The following is a 13,990-nucleotide window of genomic DNA, read 5'->3' on the forward strand; positions in this document are numbered from 1 at the left end:
CCAGAGGGGGGACCCAGTCCTGGGTGTTGGCTTGCTCATGTCTCAGGCTCTGCAGTCTTGGGGACACAAGGGTGTCCAGTCCAGGCCTCCATCATCCTGGGGCCTTCAGTTGGGGAAGGCTTCCTGGAGGAGGAGGTAAGGGCTGAGTTTGGGGTGGGGGCACAAAGCATGAGGCCCCCACCCGCCACCCCAGCCAGAGTTTGGGGTTAATTCTGTGTTGAATCCCCCCAAGCACTGCCCCTCCTCATCTGCTGCCGTGGACCGGTGTTTCCTCACAACGGGGCTTGTTGTGGAGGATACCTTGGGGCTTCCAGCTGTCCAGGCGGGGTCAGTTCCCATTCCCTCTGTCACTTGTTGATCAAAGGCACAACCCCTACCCCCCCCCCCCCTTCCTCATCAGATAAGACTGCACGCCCTGTGAGTCCTGGGCTCTGGAAAACTCACTCCTACCCATCTGCTCTTCCCACGGGGCCACTGGATGAGATCTTCACAGCTTCCCATGCCAGCGACCCCTCGCCCCCTACCAGGCCAGACCTCAGACAAACGTGCCACTTCGCAAATGGGGAGAATGAGGGCCCTGAGAGGGTCCCATGGAAAGTCTGAGTCAGAAGCAGCAGAGCCCAGTTTGCCTGCACTGCTCAGTCAGTCAGAGGGGTCTCTACAAGGAGCGGTCTCCCAGGTGAACCTCAGTGCCTGGAAGCCAGGTCCCTATGCCCTAGCCAGACGGCTCCTCGGGTCACTCCAAGGTTCCGGGAGGGCCACTGCCCCATCACACCTAGTACCACGTTGCTCTCAAGCCCTTGCCCAGGCTGTTCTCCCACCAGCAATGTCTTTCCCATCTCCCCAGGGAGGTTCTCCTGGTCCTTCTGGCCTGATTCCAATGTTGTCTCTCCCCAGAAGCCTCCCCTGATTGCCCAGCTAGTCTCTGTCCTCTGAGCTTCTAGGAAAGAACCTCTCTACCTGTGTCTTGGTCAAATGTCATTTATTCATTCATTCTGCAGACATCATGTGTGCCCAGCCCTGTACCAATCGATAGGCCACAGAGGCTGACATCTCCACACATCTCACACTCATTCTGGACCGTGAACTTCAGAGGGCCTGGTGGAGTCTCCTCTGAGCTAAGGGTGCAGAGCTGGTTCTGGGAGGATGGGCAAAATGGGCCGGACTGCCACTGAGCCCCTGCTTACTGTGTGAGTAAGCCCTCAATCCCACCCCCCATGCTGATTCGCCACCCCAGTGTGGCCTGAAATTTTAACAAAATTGTCTCCAAGGAGTGGTAGGCTAGGCTTATAGGCCTGGGGCTGAGGGAAGGGGGTCACCTCAGAAGACCTTAATGGCACAGAGTTTGGGGGATCAAGTCCCTGCAGGGCCCAGGCCCACCCTGGACCCTACACCTTGGAGAGGCCCCATGAGGGCTGGCAGATGGACTAGAGAAGCAGGAGTCCCACAGAAGTGTGGAGACCAGTGTGCAGCCTGGGCAGTGACAGAAGCCCTGCAGCTCTGGCCTTGCTCTCTAAGCAGCCACTAGAGCTCCTGTGGACATGGGAACATGGGCAGATGCAGGCAGGGCCACTGAGCTCTTTGATCTCACTGTGCCTCACTCTGCCTACCCAAACATCAGGGCCAGCAAGGCTGGGGCTGCAGTATGAGTGCACACATGTGTGGGAAGGTCCCCACTGGCCCCATCAAGGACCCTCTGACTCCAAGCCTAGCATCCTGAGGGTCTTACCCACCCATGGCCCATGTGCATTCATTTGCTTATTCTCTGGAGACCAGTTTCCTCATCTGTAAAATGAGAGCAAGTCCCTCATCTCAGGGTGCTGGGAGGATGAAATAAGCCACTAAGAGCAGATTGCTGGGAGCAGCATCCGGTATATAGGGCACACTCTGCCCACGTCATCTTTGTTATGACTCATTGTTTCTCCCCAGTGGATGACAGAGAAACCCAGGGGCATGAGGGCTTACCTGAATTGCTCTGCCACAGGCTGGGGCCCCAGAAGAAAGTAGGTACCCTTCTCATCTAGCAGAAGGGTCCACTCAGGATGGGGCAGCCTTGACCCCCATATCCAGCCACTGCCTCAGCTCCTCAGGCATCCAGGACCTGCAGGGCAGCACACAGGATTGCCCCCACTGGAGCCTCCACCAGTAAAGACTGCCTTACTGTCTTCCTTGGGAGAGGACAGAATGCAAGTTGTTATGGGAATGTGGTGCTAGCAAAGCAGGCCACCTGGGACTCCCAGGCCACACACCTGCTTCCCTCCTTATATCGGCCAGCCCCACTCTGGGCCTGACCCCAATGTCCAACCCACAGTTCCTCCCAACATTTATGAGCCAGGAGCTATTGGAGTTGGCAAGGTGATGAGGCCCCAGATCAGCTCCTAGGTCAGCCAGGGGGTACCCTAGCAAGTGTGTGTACTCAGAGGTCTAAGAGGGTGACTCAGGGAAGCCTGCATAGAGGAGGCGACACTGTCACTGGGTCTTAAAGAACCAATCAGAGATCTCCCAGCTTGAAGGTTGAAGGAACAACTTGGGCAAGAGTCTGGAGGCATAACCTGTCAAGGTGTGTCCTAGAGGCCAGATCATGGGGCTGTCTTGAGCGGGACTCAGTGGCAGAGTCTACTAGAGGTGTGCATGGGCCAGGGGCGGGGGCCAGGGCCAGGGGTAGGGGGTAGGAGAAGTGGCACAAGAGTTCCATTTTGACTGACACAAGAGCCAAGAGGGCCCGAGCTGAGCTCAGCAGAGGCAGAGTGAGGGCAGATGTGGACCCCAGAACAGTCCTTGGGGAGGTGTCAGTCAGAGGAAAAGGCCCAGTGAGGGGACAGCAGGTGGCCCAGACAGCTGGTGAGCTAGTCAGAAGGAGAAGCAGAGGTTCAAGGAACCAGGTCAACCCTTCACAAGGAGCTGGGCTTGGGGGCTCCTATTTTTTTTTTAATTAATTAATTAATTAATTAATTAATTTTTGGCTGTGTTAGGTCTTCGTTGTTGCGCGTGGGCTTTCTCGAGTTGCGGCAAGCAGGGGCTATTCTTCGTTGCGGTGCGTGGGCTTCTCACTGCGGTGGCTTCTCTTGTGGAGCACGGGCTCTAGGTGCGTGGGCTTCAGTAGTTGTGGCATGTGGGCTCAGTAGTTGTGGCTCGCAGGCTCTAGAGCGCAGGATCAGTAGTTGTGGTGCACGGGCTTAGTCACTCCATGGCATGTGGGATCTTCCTGGACCAGGGCTCGAACCCGTATCCCCTGCATTGGCAGGCAGATTCTCAACCACTCTGCCACCAGGGAAGCCCTGGGGGCTCCTGTTGACTCCCGGCCTGCAGACCTTTCTGCCCCTGAGCATAGTCTATTGGTAGATTGCGAGTTATCCTCCCCAGAGAACTAGGGTGCCTCCTCTGGAGAAGATGCTGCTTTCATTAGGGATGGGCAGCTGGGAGGTTTTGAGATTTCCAGGAGGGCACAAGGCCGTAGGTTGTGTCCCTATCATACCTTCCACCATCCTCAGCTTCCTAGTGTCCATCTCTATACACCTGACTGCCATTCAAGCACAGTCCCAGATGACGCTTGGGCTGGGGCAGGGTCCACCTGTTTCCAAGGAGGTCTGGGCTCCTCCTGTCCTGGTACTCTTGTTCACAAATGGTGAAACTGAAGCCCAGAGGAAGAGTGCCTTGCCCAGCATGCCAAGGGGCTGAGGGCTTCAGTCCTCCGTGGTGTCCATTGGCCTTCCTCCCAGGTTCCCATAAATGAAAATTCCCAGCAGAAAGTGGGCTCAGACTGCCTTCCAGAGCCCTCAAACCCTCTCCACCCTCCTTGCTCTGTCCCCTCCTCGGGGGCCCCAAGCTTAGCTGAGCTTCCCTATCCAGGGCGCTGTTCCTGGAGGGTTCCAGGCTGCCTACTTTTCCCTGTAAAGACCCTCCACCTTGCCCCCTTGCCTGCTTCCTGTGGGCGCCAGTCCCTGACCACCGCTCTGCCAACCCTGCCTGGGGACTCCAGGGATGGGGTCTGATGGGTTGTGGCTCCTCCAAGGGCTTTTCCAGGAAGTAAATGTGCTGAACCAGGTCCAACGAGAGACGGGGAAGTGTGGGGAGAGGGGGCCCAGTGGGGTTGCAGGGCAGGAATCGCAGGAAGACAGACGCCCAGCCTCAGTCTCCCCCAGGGGTTGCCTGTGTTCTGGGTGTCAGACAAGGCTCTTGGCTGCCCGACCCCCACCAGGTGTGGGGCTTCCAGCAACTCAGAGGTCCCTTTGTCCCTTATCTTTTCTGCCTCCTAGGTGGCGGTATCCAGATAAGCATCCCATTCGGGGCTGAAATTCCAGCCCGGCTGCCCACTTCCCCACCTGGGGGTCTGAGACCTGCCAGCTGCACACTTTCCCCAGGACCCACCCAGAGTGTACAGTCTACCCAGGATGCCCCAGCTGCACATTTTCCCCGGGACCCCCTCCCCCATCTGCACGCTTTTGGACCTGCACCCACACCACTTGGCCGTGCAGATCCGTGCCCCCCACACACACACTCATGCACTCACTGTGGGCCACTTTGAGGCCCCTCCCCTTCCCCCATTTCCACCCTACATAGCTGGGGGTGGAGAGGTTTGTGGAGGAGCCCCTGACCTAAAAGCAGGAGGTTGAAGCTGAAGAGCTGACCCCTGTGTGATCCCAAAGACCCCCAGGCAACCCCCAGACACACACACATCCCTGAGCTTCCTGGACCACCCTCTCAGGGACTCTGTCTCCATCTCCCAGCCCCACTCAGCTTCTCTTCTTCCCCATCTCCCAGCCCCACTCAGCTTCTCTTCTTCCCCATCTCCCCCCTCCCCCTTCATTAAGCCTCCTAAACCCGCCAGCTCCCTGAAGCAGGAAATTGCATTCTGCCAAGATTAAATGGACTTGAACGCCCTGCCTCTGCCCGAGCGGGAGGGGAGCTGAAAGGAGCCAAGTTTGCTGGGGGGTGGGCGCCCCAGGACACCGAATCCCAGGTTGGGGAGGGGGATCCAAAAGGGTGGGGGTATTTCAGGATGGGGTGGGGGCTTCCTGAAGGGCAGAGGGGAGAGGAGAGGGACTACAGGGAGGCAGGGGGCCGGGATGCTGGCCTCTCCCCGAGGCGGTGGGAATGAGACCACGCGGAGAGAGGAAGCCACTCTGTGGGGGTGGACCGCGTCCCGATTAGGTAGGGGGAAGGGGTGGGTAATAGAACAGGGGCAGGGGGAGGGGTGGGAGGCATGGTGATTGCGAGGTGAGAGGGGATGCCTGTCAGGTTGAGATCCGACCTACAGGAAATGGAAAATGAACCTTGGGGGATGTACTTACTGCTTTATCCAGAGGGAGGGTCACCCTCTCCCTGGCCCAAGATATCATAGCAAGGATACAGTCAGGCCAGTTAGGGACCCCTGCGTACCCTCGGGTCGCCGGGGAGCCCCGTGTGTAGTCCTACAGGCACGCAGGACCGCACAGTCCCTGCCCCTGCACTATCTGGAAGTCCCCCATCAGGAGACAGAGAGCACTGACAGTCCATCATGGGAAAGATGCATGAAGGTTGATGTGCCCCCTGCCCCCACCCCTAGGTAGCAGGGGAAGTGGAGGGGCTGAAGCCTTCTGAGGGGTGCCAGGCACAGAGTGCCCAGACCCTATGTCTGCAGCGGCCCCATACCCCATAGATGGGGCACTATCATCCCCATTTCTCAGGTGAGAGCTCCGAGGCCCAGAGAGCCTGCTCCTCCCAGGTCACAGGGCTCCACCCACCAAGGCCAATGCCAGATAAGAGGGGCATGGGAGAGGAGCCATGCCAGTCCCCTTTCCCCAGGTAGGCAGGGATAGGGACAGCTGGACCGAGTGTGGGCCTCACATGGGCAGCTCCCACCCGGGGGCCCAGCCCAGCCCAGCCCAGCCCAGCTCTGCATCTGGGTCACGCCTTCAGCACCTGATCAAGCCACGTGAGCTGGAGGAGCAGGAAGAACAGCTGGTCCAAACTGGTCAGGCATTATCCCTGGGACCACTCACCCCACAGTCATGACCACGGGCAGCAATACTTACTGAGCACCCACTGTGTGCCCGCCTGTCCTTGGCATCGGAACAGTGGTGGACACTGGGAAGGACAGCCCAGCTCGACTGGCGTGGTGGCAGGGAATGGAGGGCCATGGGCAGAGGCCCTTCATGTACCAGGAAGAGAAGACAGGTTGTCTGGGGAGGGCCCGGGAGAGCTTCAGCCTGGCTGAACATGGGCAGGCAGTGGTTAGCCATGGGGCTGAGGGGTGGGAGGTCCATGTGGTCATCAAGCAGGACTGTGACAAAGGCAGCTGTGGGACTCTTGTGAGCTCCAGCGCAGGGCTGGGGGCACTGCCTCCCCACCACCACCACCCCCAGCCCCACCCCACTCAGGGCTGTTTGTTCAGATGTTGGTGCCCATTTCAGGCAACCTGAGCTGGGCAGATGGTTTCCCAGGAAGGAGGCTGGCTCCTGGCTCCATTCTGGCGGCTGGTGAAAAATGGGCTTCACCTGTCCAGATGTGGGGGAACTGATCCCTGTGTCCCGGTGAGGTGGGGCAGGTGTATGCCTAGCTAGTGCCTCAGGGGTCACCCTGGGAGGCCCTGGGGGAGGCAAACCAGTCCCTGGGAATAGGGTGCCTGCTGGGAAGGAAGACAGCTGAGTCCAGATAAGGCCAAGGGGACAAGTAACCGCCCCACCCACCAGTCTGCTCCTCAGTGTTCCTGGCCAGAATGTCCCTGGTCACTTCCTGGTTGGGTTTTCAGTCTCCAGTCAGATTAGTGGAGCCAGCTGCCCGGGAGATCTGAGTTGGCCTGTCCTTCAGGTCAGTGACAGGCAGTGACCTGAGGCCCTGCCACTGCCTCATCCTGGCTTCATGTCCCCAGGCTATCCATTATGAACAAGAGGTGCCCCCTTCACTCCCCTCTGATCTCCCCTCTCAACACCCTCCCCTGAGACCTCTCTCAGGGAAAGTCAGTCAAGACAGCTCCAGCTCTGAGGGGTTCTTCCCGGGTCCTGATGTGCCTCCTCCTCTGGCCTGCAGTTTGGAGGCCCTGGGACCCGGCCAGCTCAGCCCAGGGACCTCTCCTCAAAGAAGATAGCCTAGTCCCTCCTCCTTGGGATCCCATGTGTCCTGCATCCCTTATCACAGGTCCAACCACTGGATCGGCTTTGTCCTCCTTACCCATGGGACTGTGAGCTCTGGGAGGATGGAGACCACAACTGTCTCAGTCACACTTGGTCCCCAGGTCCTGGAAGCACTGGGTAACAGCTCAGTCAACCGATTGACCACAAAGCACAGGTACATTTCCAATGCTTTAAGGCAAAATCATTCATTGCCTCACACATACAACAACTCCGTGTGCCCCTCTCTTTCCCAGGCCCCAATGTGGCAGGGTGGATGAGCATTAGCATTAGTATGGTTTCTGCCTGCCCAGAGCTCAGACTCTTCTTGGAGGACAGGGCTGGGACTGAGGAAATAGGAGCCATGCCCCTGGGCCTCACAGAATCCTAAGATGAATGGGCTGTCAGAGCATCAGGAGACCAGGTGGGCTGGGAAGTTGGGTCTTAGGGGTGCTTCCTGTAGGGGCTCCATGGAGCCCCTACAGGAAGGTGGGTGGGTTGGGAGGGCTTCCTAAGCTTCTAATCTCCAGCCTGCTCAGCCAGCAGTGGGGACCAGCCTCCATGACACCCAGTGCCCCCCATACTTCCAGCTCTGATCTGCTCCCTGCCCATGTGGCTGGGTCGCCTAAGCAGCTGACAGGACAATTCATATCCTCCACTTCTTAGCAACCACCCCTATAGATAGCCAGACAGCCTTAGCTCCACGCAGAGGGAACTGGACTCCACTCCCCTCACAGGAGGCCTATTCAACCACCCTTTGCTGTTGACCAGGCCTGCCCAGCCTGGCCTGGGCTGAGAGCCCTGCCCTGGCCTTCTGAGTATATGTTTCCATCCCAGTGCCCCTCCCCAGCTACGCTGTGCCCTGAGTTAGGCATTGCCCCTGTCCTCACCGTCCAGCTCCCAGGGCTGTGCAGATCGTGAGCTGTGGGATTTCAGATAGGTCTGCTCTCTCTGAACCTTTGGGGTCTCCTGCTCTAGTTCAGGGATGCTTACCCCGTGGCTGGCAGGTGGCTGGCAGGAGAATGAGGGCATGCATCCTGGGTTGGGGCTGGCATATCCCACAGGTTATAAATAGTTGCTGGCATTTCCTCAGCTTCTCTTTTAAATGCCCCCTGGGGAGTCAGGCTTCTAGGCCCCGATTCTTGGTTCTAAAGCCCCAGGGACCCCTTTCCACTGAGGCAGGGCAATTTGGGGTCTCTTCATATTCAGGCATTGGGATGGTCCAGGGATACCACCCATGGAACGTGAGGCCTGCTCCCTGCCTGATGTGAGTACACAGGATGTGGGGGAGAGGGTGCTGTCTCTGACCCTAGAGAAGGTGCCCAGAAACTAGGCCATCAGGTGTCCCAGGATGGGGTGGTCTCTATTCCCATGCCACGGACACCCATCCTGCCCTGCCCTGCTGTTCCCCCTCTCACCTGCACCCCTCCTCTGACTCTGGATGGGGGCTCCAGTGCTGCACAAGACTGCCAGGGCCAGCAGGCCTTCTTGGAGGGTCTGCCCAGCTGGGCAGTCCTCTAGCTGATGCCAAGCCCCCACCAGCAGCTCGCACTGAGTGTGGCTCGCTGGACGCCTGCTGCTCACAAGAGAAACCTCGGGCAGCGCTTCTCCTTAGTATTTCAGCTGCAGGTTCTCAAGTGTGGAGGCCCTGACGGAGCTGTAGTGTGGTTCAGTATCAGTTCTCTAATACTAGGAAGCTCTTCAGGAGCCTAGGAGCCACAGGTGGCTGGGAGAGAGAGGGGTCTAGCTTTCTCTGGGTCCCATAACGCTGGGAGGGGATCACAGGCTGTAGAGAGGAGGTGCCTTGGTGATTAGCAGAGAGATTTCAGGTGTCCACCAGCTGAGTGTGGAGCAGGGTGCCCCACCTGTGACATCCCCACTCTCACCTAGGGCTTGGGCTGGTTTCCCTCCTCCCCAGACTAGCCTGGGGCTTCCCTGGTCTGGGAGCCTGGGAGCAGAGACTGAAAGAAAAGTGGGCAGGTGGGGGTAGGGTGGCCACAACACTCCTCTATCCTCTTCCTCTCCAACCCCTGCCCCATCACCTCCTTCCCAGAAGTCTCTGGTTTAACCCCTCCTCCCCCCGCTCTCCCACCAGCTGACAGGAGAACAGAAAAGAGTTAGCCATACTTGCTATGGAGAACCCTGTGGCTTTGTCTGGGCCAGTGGAGCCTACAGGGCTGGTGGGAATAGTAAGTCATGAAAAGTGTCAAACACAGACTTTATTATTATCCTGCACGTGGGGGGCCACAGACCCAGGTGTTCAGGCACTTGTGGACTCTGTAGGATCTTGTGGGTCCTTGGTGGGAAGGGCGTGAGTGACCCCCACCCCTAGGTGGCGTGGACCCTGGGGCTGGGGCTACTATTTAATAGAGGAGATTGGGAAAGGCAATGCTAACCCAAACAAACCTTCCCTGCCTGGGGTGAGGGAGGAGCAGGAGGGAGCAGGCCCTCAGGCAGCCTGAGCCTCAACCTGGGGGGGTTCTCTGTAGTCTCCCAAGGTTGGCCTGCCCATCTATGGCCTCAGAAGGGCTGTTGCTATAGGGTCTCGGCCCTTGAGCTCAAGGGACAGGTAAGCTGGAAGTGACTTCCCTTTGGCCTTGGCACCCACCTGCTGTCCCTGCAGTGCTTGGCTTTGGCACTCCACATCCATCCTGGGGGAGAAGGGCCCCTCTACCCAACTGACTGATGGAGTAGGAGAACAGGCATAGGGAGAGAACAGGGGAGGTGGGGAGGGTGCCCTTGCTACAGGACTCTCCCCAACTTCTCCTTCCTCGAAACCCCTTCTTTGGGGGAAGCTCTGCCTGTGGGGCACGAACCTGCTACAGAGATAAGTCAAAGAATGAAGGAATTACATGCACACGAGGCATGATGGGGCAGTGTGTGGGGCTTGGGGTCCCATCATCCCCTGTACCCAGTCTACTCTGATCAGGGGGGCATCCACCTGTCTGTCCTGGGCTATTGACTCCTCTTCTCCCAGCCAGGAGGCAGGCTGGGGCAGGGAGGGGTTGCTGGGCCTCATGAATTTACAATGACCAGACTAATGAAGCGGGTTCCTGGGGAAAGAGGACACTAGTGGGGAGGGGGAGGGGGAGGTACTGGACAGAGTCGGCATCCCTCTCCCTCCATCCTTCTCAGATGCCCTCTGCCCAAATCTGGCCAGCACAGCGTTCCACTAAGCTAAGCTCCTTAGCACCAGGACACAGCATAAACAACATCTGTCCCCTATTGTCCTGGGGTCTGGGTCCTGGTGCCTTGAGATCCTCACATGAGCCTTGGAGATACAGCAGGGAGGTCTGGGAGGGTCCCTGCTGACTCTCTCTGCTCCTGCATAGCCACACAGGCTGTACCCTCAATCAGGCCTCCCAAGTGTGCTGGCCTCTGCCTGCCCAGCCATGCAAAGCCCTCATATTCCCACCGTGGACCTGGATCTGGACAGGGAATGGGGAAGAGGCTGCCCTATTCTCTGAGGTCTAGTCTGCATGGAGGAATCAGGGAGGAATGGGGCCCAAGTCTTCCCACCAGCCCCTCTGACCCTCCACCTCTGACTGGTGGCTGTGGGCCCCCCTCCCTTCTAAGACTCGGAGAAGAAAAGAGAAGAATGAGGTGTCTGAGGATGAGGATTCAGGGGTGGAAATTACCTCAACTGAATTTTAAAAACCCCTGGCTGGTTGCCATGGTAACAAAAAAGGTGCATCCCATTGCCATGGCAACAAGCAAACACCGAGGTTTGCTGCTGGGATTGGGGATTTGGGAGGTGGCCGGAGTGGGTAGGTGGAGGAGGCTGAGCCTGGGCTGGAGCAATCTGGGGGGGTGGTTTGCTATCCAGCCTGGGATCACTTACCCCCACACTTCCAGAAGGCCAGGCTGGGTGCTTTTTCCTGGCAGTGGGGTCAGAGGAGAAAATATTGTCAGGAATAATCCCCTAACCCCTACCACCCACTCCTTTCTCAAATGCCTCTGGCCTATAGGAGCCCTGAGTGGGATCTTGAGCCTGCTTAACCGAGCTCTTAACTGGGCACAGCCTTGGGCTTGGAGACCATCCAAGTCTGTGCCTGACCTCAGGGAGTGGCAGTCTGGGAATCACCATCACAGTCACTGGTCCCCAAGATAGAAAAGTGTATAGCCAGGAATTAGTTCCATGAGGCCTGGAGGACAACTATGTAGTATACCCTGAGGACAGCTATACACACCTGGAGGGTTGCTATGTACACCTGGAAGATGACCAAACATACGTGGAGGATGGCTTCTCAAGGTGACAGTCCTCTCCTTCAAGAGCCTATAGCCTCCAGGACTCCAGACCTATCACCAGAAACTTGGTTTAATGTAAGGGTTCAGGGAGGGACAGAAAGGCTCCTGTTCTGTCACCACTGAGGACACTCTCAGGAACCCCAGGACAGCCTGGCAACCAGAAGCACAAGTCCCATTCAGTAGTTCCTGGTGTGGGCTCAGGACTGACCTGTGCAGCCACTGGGTCCCAGCTGACCCTCTCACACCACAGGCTCCATGCAAGGGGCTGGGCATTCAGGTTTACTGGCCCCATGGCCTGACATCCTACCCTCAGAGTCGGTCTCTGGGGTTCCCAGTGACGCCAGAAGATGTTTGTTAGACACACCTGGGAGCATCTTGGCTCCTGGAGTCTCAGGCTTTTCCATTAATGCATTAGTGTAGCCAAGTTCAGAGATTATATGGGCTGCCAGTGGCCTTGGAGACGTGTGTGTGTGTGTGTGTGTGTGTGTGTGAGTGTGTGTGTGCAGGTCAGCAGAGGAGGTGGGGGTGTCTACCATCCCAGTCTGTCAGCCTCAAGCAGGCTTGTTACATTCTAGATTCCCAGACCCACGCCCAGAATTCCCTTCTGCTGAGAACATGGCACAAGAGTTCTGAGGAGACACAAGGGAGCATCAGGGAGGCTGTGTAGCCCCATGTGACTACCTGGGGTGGGTGGAGAGAGGAATGAGTCTGTCTAGGGGAAAAGCACCTCTCAGGCAGGTAAGAAATGCCTCCCGCCGCTGGAGAAGCAAGAACCCAAGGCACTCTGATGACTCTTGCCCCTCCTCACAGCTGCCTTGGCCTGGTCTTCCAGGAGACTGGGTACTACTGGGTGAAAGAGAGGCATTCCTTCCCTCGCTCCCCGAGCCCAACTGCCCCTCTCGCAGGTAGGAAAGCTGAGCCCAGAAAGGGCCTACATCTGCAGAAGCTGCTCCACCCGGCCCTGGGAGGGGAGATCCAGCCCAGGGCTGCCCCCTCAAGATCCTGCCTCCCCACTAGCCCAGCTGGCCCAGGTTAAGGAATTCCGAGGTCTGGACGGTCACGCTAAACACAAAACCACCCTGGCGAAGGCTCCAGGCACCCCGCCACCCACATCCACCCTGCTCAGCCAGTCTGCCGGAAGGAAGTGCCTGACTGGGGTCAGATGGGGCGATTATCGCTCAGCACTGAGAAGGTGGCTAGAACCGCCATGGCAGGAGTTATGACTGGTGGGGAGAGGGCACCGACCCAGACTCCTGAGGGGGCGGCACCTTGCGTGCACCCAGGCCACACCTCTCACTCACACACACGTTGGGCACACACACAGGGACCACAGGAACAATGGAGCTGGCTGGTGGGGACTTTGGGACCTCTTGCCGCCATACACTTTCCCCAAGGTGGCTGTCCTCTCTTCAGAGTAGGGACCCTCAGGCTGCCCCCAGGTTGGGGGGGGCCCAGCCTGCTTCAGGCTCCATCCCCCTCCTCACCCCGCCCCCCCAACCAAGTGGGGTGCAGTCGCTGCAGCCCCAGGCCAGTATCTGATGTCCCAGGAGCTCCTGGAGCCACGTGCAAGAGGCCAAACCCTGCTGGTTCACCTGGGACTCTGCCCCGCACCAAAAGGAGCCTGGCCTTTCTCTCAGAGGGCTCAGCCAGGTGGCACCCAGCTCCCGGGAGGGACAGAGATCTGGGGCCCACTAGGCAGGAGCCATAGAGTGAGGGAGATAGGGACTCCTCCCCCAGGCTTCCTTAGGCGGCCCCCGCCCCCTCATCGCCAGCCCTGAGCCCTGCTTGGTGGCCTTGTGAGGGTTACACACTGTAGGCAGGTTTGGAATCCACGGGTGACCCTTTGGATCACCTGGGCCCCACCCCTTTAGCCAGGAATGCCCAGAGTCTCACTGGACTTACCATTAATGGCGTTCATTCATTCCCTCTTCAACTTCAGGGCTTCTTTGAATACCTGAACTCAGGACTGCCCCTAAGTATGGCTTTAACCCTACCCTGGCTACAGCAGTTGTCCACACTGAAGAAGGAATTAAATGGGCTCCAAGTATGGCGTGTACCCTTCCCCCCCTCCCCCCATACAACACCCGCCAGGGTTGGGGAGAGCGACCTTGTTTAGTGTGACACCTTGGAGGAAACTCCCCTCCGCACCCCCTGCTCCAGCCACAGCCCAGCCCAGCCCCCTCATTAGTGTGGAGCTCAGGAGGCCTACCCAGTCAGGCCTGCCCCGGCCCAGAACCAGACACCTAGCTCTGCCCCCAGACACTCAAGTCCTGAGATTTTGACCCTGCCTCTCCCTCTAGCTCCCATGACAAAGGTTTGGGCTGGGAGCTGGCAGATCCTACTTATCTTGTCATAAATATTTATCAGGCTCTAGGGGCCAGAGCCTGCAGCTGACTTGGAGATGGGGGGCTTGGGGCAGATGCTTCAGGAGGATCTCAAAGCCCTTTCCTAATGAGGGTGCTTCGAGGGGAGAGTGCCACCTGGGCCTTGGGCTCCTCGGGGAGGGGGTGGACAGATGGACAGCGGGACAGAGTCAGAGGGAGCCTGGGGGGACTTGGGCATGCTCCAGCAACCAGACCTCCCCTTGCACCCCAGGAATGTGGGGGAGGAGGAGTCAGAAGAAGCCAAGGCTACCAGAAACATGGCAGCCTTCT

This window comes from Balaenoptera borealis (genome assembly GCF_965194805.1).
Source record: "Balaenoptera borealis genome assembly, chromosome: 12".
Taxonomy (NCBI): Eukaryota; Metazoa; Chordata; class Mammalia; order Artiodactyla; family Balaenopteridae; genus Balaenoptera; species Balaenoptera borealis.